Below are 5,678 nucleotides of genomic sequence, written 5' to 3'. Positions count from 1 at the left end.
TCACAGCTAATATACTGTTTGTAAATATCAACTGTACTGCAGTGGAAAGAAATATGAATATAAGCATGTGATATTTAGGAAATGAGCACTTCGAGCATGCTGGAGCATAACCGGACCATGAATGCGTGTTAAAGAAGAAAGCCTCATTTGCTAAAGCAGAATCATTTTTCCACACTATAAATATTTAGAATGTTAATCTCAGATCTGAGCACGTTGAAACTGACCCGCTTCGGAGGTACATGGATTCAGCATCGGATTCAAACCGTCACAGGCATGTCGAACGAGTAGGAAGAGAATTTGCTACAAACTGTGACGAGTGCTATACATCTAGGACTCTACATAGTTAGACATATCGTGTGGTCTGTCTCCATGACACTGAACATACGCAAATCATTATCCTGTGCTAGATATGTGTTCGTGACAGCTGTCTTGGAATAGAGGTTCTATGAAGTTAACCAACTTAGTTTCACGTGAACTACTGTCATTTTTCTGCCAAGGATCCCCATTTAAGTTTCCTGAGCATTTCTTTTGTACTTTCGTATGGGCATTACCTTTCAAAATCCAAGCAGCGGGACATAATTCGTTCCATGTCTGTTACCAGGCCCGCTTGAAAACTGGAACAATATTCGAGAATTGAAAGTTTTGAAAGCATTATTTCAAAAGAAAGTGAACATGGGTCGGTGTAAAATATTAAAATTTTGTGAGACAGTCTCGATCGGCCGGCCGCGGTGGTCTAGCGGTTCTAGGCGCGCAGTCCGGAACCGCGCGACTGCTGCGGTCGCAGGTTCGAATCCTGCCTCGGGCACTTAGTTAGAGATAACATGTTGAAAGGTGGCCACATCATTTTGATTTTTGTATGTTATCGATGTGCATGTCAGAGAGAGAGAGAGAGAGAGAGAGAGAGAGAGAGAGAGAGAGAGAGAGAGAGCAAGTTACTTTACTGTTAAATAATCTTTAGTCTTGTTGTGGCACTGTCTTTGACTCTGCGCGGTTTGATACAGTACATTGTTACTTGAATTGTAGTAAGTGATGGACGTATTCTGTATTCTTACTTTGACTTGAAATTGTATCTGCTAGATGAAGAAAGATTGATTGTAAAGGACAAGAAGGATGAATAAGAAAGAGAAAAGGATATAAATTTTGAATAAAGTTATTAATTTTGAAGAGAAGAAGTTTGAGGTAAGACTGCTGTACTGTGCAGCTAGGAATAATTATTGTCCGCCAGTTAACTTGTTAAGAGGTGAGAGAAAGACCATCCCACTTCCTTGAGACTTGCTTGAACGTATTACCTGATTTTTATAGAAATTTTCTGGTAACATTGTACCCTTTTCATATCATTGTTCATATTGTTATGCATAGCGTTGTACAGACCAACTTTATGTATGGAGACCAACCGAAGTTTTATTCTGTCTTTTTGAATATATACTTCATTCTAAAATCGTTGTCTTGGAATATCATTTCATAGGAATAATTACTCTCTCTCCATCCCACTGTTTGTCATTACGCGTTATCACAAGCAATAGTTTGAATATGTATTTACAAACAGAAATCTAGCTTAGCCGCTCCGTGTTGCTGTTTGCTGTTGTGCTTTCGAGAAAGAGGCGAGGTAAGTGGAGATTTTGATTGGGACCAGACAACTGTTTTACTTCAGTTGCGCGTTCAGTATAAAGACAAGTTACATTCAGATCAGTTACAGTCCAGTTCAAGTTAGGTTCTGTTTAGTCCAAGTTTGTCATACGAGCTGAAATTGGATGACAATTTGTGGGTACATAGTTTTGGTAATATGTAGACTTTTGTAGAGTGGGAGGTAAAATTGAGCTAAATTTCATATAGACACAGAATATAGTGGGGAAGTTACAACGTTCATAAGAGAGTACTGCAGAAGGAAAAACGCTGGAAAAAAGGGCAAGAGACAGGGCGGAACACCCGCGTTACAATGTGTGAACAATGGAATGAATTGCAGCAACATGTCGTTGCCATTAGCATCTGATCGGATGCCATCATAGAAGGAGTTGCCAAGAAAAACGTGATTCCAGCTTGTTAAAAATTTCCTTTGCTTAATGTTAGGCATTTAACGTTGTTGAGAAAACGATAGTAAGTGAGGTTCTTGTAATCAGCCTTATAGGTCTGCAACGTTTGTAGCTATTTACCATGCGGGACTGCTACGTATACCAAGAACAGATCAAGTAGGTTTCGCCTGTTGTGTTCACAAAACCTCCCACCAAAGCGGCTGTTGGGTTATTCGTGTACACTAAGCTACAGTAAGATACGGGTAAGAGCTGTAGTCAAAAGGTTTCTTGAAACAGAATCTACGTATAGGATGCATTCCATACGTTTCTACTTACCTTTTCTTTCTGTTTTCGTCTGTTTTTCTCCTTTTTTCAGAGTTAAATTTTGTTCATGTCCCGTCGTTTCTTATACTTAGAAGGCTCAAATGGCTCTGAGCACTATGGGACTTCAGTCTCCTAAAACTTAAATGGTTCATATGGCTCTGAGCAATATGGGACTCAACTTCTGAGGTCATTAGTCCCCTAGAACTTAGAAGTAGTTAAACCTAACTAACCTAAAGACATCACACACATCCATGCCCGAGGCAGGATTCGAACCTGCGACCGTAGCGGTCTTGCGATTCCACACTGCGGCGCCTAGAACCGCACGGCCACTTCGGCCGGCTCCTAAAACTTAGAACAACTTAAACCCAACTAACCTAAGGACATCACACACATCCATGCCCGAGGCAGGTTTCTAACCTGCGACCGTAGCAGTCACGCGGTTCCGGACTGAAGCGCCTACAACCGCTCGGCCACCGCGGCCGGCACTTATGAGGGGTTGAGGGAACCCGTGCACCAACTGTCAACGCGAAAAATGGAACTGCAATTTTTTCTGATGTACTTCATGATGTTTAACGATGTACTACCTGAGAATGAGATTTTCACTCTGCAGCGGAGTGTACGCTGATATGAAACTTCCTGGAAGATTAAAACTGTGTGCCGGACCGAGACTCGAACTCGGGACCTTTGCCTTTCACGGGCAAGTGCTCTACCAACTGAGCTACCCAAGCACGACTCAACCCCCGTCCTCACAACTTTACTTATGACAGTACCTCGTCTCCTACCTTCCAATCTTTACAGAAGCTCTTCTGCGAACCTTGCAGAACTAGGATGTACTACCTGTTTCAGCGTCTAACGAAGCACTGCAGCTTTGATTCTGCCTCTTGTACCCTTTTAACACTGACATGAGCCCGTAGATAGCGGAAACGAGGTTTATAATGAACAGTATAAGTATTTTTGGGGGAAAACCATATTTTTCTTGAGGGGGAATCTCTTTGGAGGTTTCTAAGCTGGGTAATTTCAATTTTTTTTATTTCTAAGCTGCATATTTCAATTTTTGTTCTACGCATTTGAAAAATAATTGAAAGTTATATAAAATACCAACATTCGTATACTTTTGTTAGCTATATTTGACCATACTGTGAAGCATGACTAATTAAAAAATGTATTACATATTGTCAGGTATCCATTATAATGAGCGCATCTTCTCAAATGAAAAGAAGGTATTAAGTATGTGAGACAGTGGTGGGGAGAGCATTCATTGTCGTCTACTCGTATATAAAACAATAGTATCTTCTCGCAGTTTCGAAACGTTAGGAGAAATTCACTTTTCGGAGAGGTTTGTTTTTGTTCGAAGCAATAAAGTAGGTGCTTGTATGATTCAAAACGAAAACAGCTCATTTCAAATGATGCGGTAATGGATTTTCTCATGTCAAAGACACTTGGCGAAGTGATCGAGTGTTTTTCGCCAAATAACTATCATTTATCATTTAGAAAAATGACCACTGGGGTACCTGGCTGAAATGCGTTTATGACTTCTCGTAAAACACATACCTTGATGTTTCGCAAGCACAGGTGTTGGCGGCAGGATCGCATAGCAATGTCTTGACAGAATGCAAGACAAAATAATGAGCCTTCCTGCCTCAAAAGCACATAACTCCCGTCCACGGAACTTCCACGACGCTCACTGTGTTTAATGTGTGAAAGAGAAATTCCCGTTTTTGAGACCGCTGGCACGAGAGAAAGTCTGTGAAATGCTAGACAGATAGATGCGTCCGCGGTGGCAATAAAATTCGCGAACAGTTTAACATAAAACGAATGGATGTGGAAAAGCACTTCCTTTTCGCACGGTACCTCCGTCTCGAGTGTTGCCAGAGACTATCGCGGTTCTTATCTCGCATTCCCCGCGGATGTTTTATGCCCCACTAGTCAAGATGCAGCTGCCGAGTTCATTAAGTCCGGGACGACCGCAGCCATTAACGACGTGCATGGGATGTCGCATCGGGGGTACGAAATACGAAAATTTCTGCAGCTGTTGGTACGGCAACTTTTTATTATGTACGACCTGCTGGAGGCAATATGGGCCAACGAGGGAATTTGCGGCCTAAGGGGCGACTCACGGAACACCAGCGAGCGTTACGAGAAAAATATACACCGGGGTTGTGTGCCGGGCGGCAGTGATAAACCCGGGGGAAAGCGCCAACACCCCGCGACCACAAATTGGCCGCAGCACGATCCACGAATATTGTTACCGTAAACTTTAGAAATTTTAAGTTGAGGCTTAGCCGCAATTAAGAATAATAATTGCCCAAGTTAACGTGATGAAGCGAGAAGAATAAGCAGTTTAATGAGTTTGCTGCTTCCGTGTTCGGAACCGGCGATGCAATATGCGAGGTTTTTTAAGAAGTTCGTGACTGGTCGCTTAAAAAACTAGTAAAGGTTGGAAATTCCCTCGACATTAACGAAAGGAAAAAGAAGGTTAAATGGGATTATCAAGTGATGCCAGGAAAAGAGTAAAATAATGTTATTAACAGAGATTTCGCGGAGCACTGTATTTCACGTGAGTGGATACTAATTCTCTATATCAGCTTATTCCAGAAAGAGGAGTTGTTTGTTAATCGTGAGTGACTTCGTTTCCTTCGTGAGAATAAGATGTCTTCCATTTTTATTCGTAGGTTCCTGTAATTTCCAGACAGTTTTACTGGCCTTTCTAATTCTTATTACGGCTAGGTGGGCTTGAGCAACCTGTATTAAATTATGTATATTTACTATGCATTAAACAGAACTCGTCGGCCGGAGTGGCCGAGCGGTTCTAGGCGCTACAGTCTGGAGCCGCACGACCGCTACGGTCGCAGGTTCGAATATGGCCTCGGGCAAGGATGTGTGTGATGTCCTTAGGTTGGTTAGGTTTAAGTAGTTCTATGTTCTAGGGGACTGATGACTTCAGAAGTCAAGTCCCATAGTGCTCAGAGCCAAGCCAAACAGCACTCTTTACCAGTTACCATGCTTCCAACAAGTGATTCTGTCAATGGGATTCAATTTAGAAAAAAAAAAAAAAAAATACAATACAAATTTCTATTTGAAAGAAAGCGAAATAATATAGGTAAGCAGAAGTCTTTCGTCTTAAATTCATTGCATCAGTAACTGAGTAGAAACCTAGTATTAGTCTTTCCTTGTCCAGAACTTGTCATAATTATGGAAAATTTTATAAGAAGTCGATACTTCAGTGTCATCATAGCAGAAAATTCTGGTAAGTTAATCTCTGTCGAAAATGGGCTGCCAGTAGGTTCATTATTATTTCCTCTTCTGATGAAACGTACTTCTTGCATCGCAGTAACGACATCACAT

General features: G+C 41.6%; 1 non-coding gene across 1 annotated transcript; it reads right to left on the bottom strand.

Moving 5' to 3' along the window:
- Positions 1–2,987: 2,987 nt before the first annotated feature.
- Trnas-uga lies at positions 2,988–3,062 on the bottom strand. Its single transcript has one exon. It is a non-coding gene; the product is annotated as a tRNA-Ser (tRNA).
- Positions 3,063–5,678: the final 2,616 nt, after the last annotated feature.

This window comes from Schistocerca piceifrons, chromosome 8 (genome assembly GCF_021461385.2).
Source record: "Schistocerca piceifrons isolate TAMUIC-IGC-003096 chromosome 8, iqSchPice1.1, whole genome shotgun sequence".
In the NCBI taxonomy this organism is placed as follows: domain Eukaryota; kingdom Metazoa; phylum Arthropoda; class Insecta; order Orthoptera; family Acrididae; genus Schistocerca; species Schistocerca piceifrons.
Note: the sequence above shows the minus strand (reverse complement) of the source record. Positions and strands in the feature narration are given on the sequence as shown.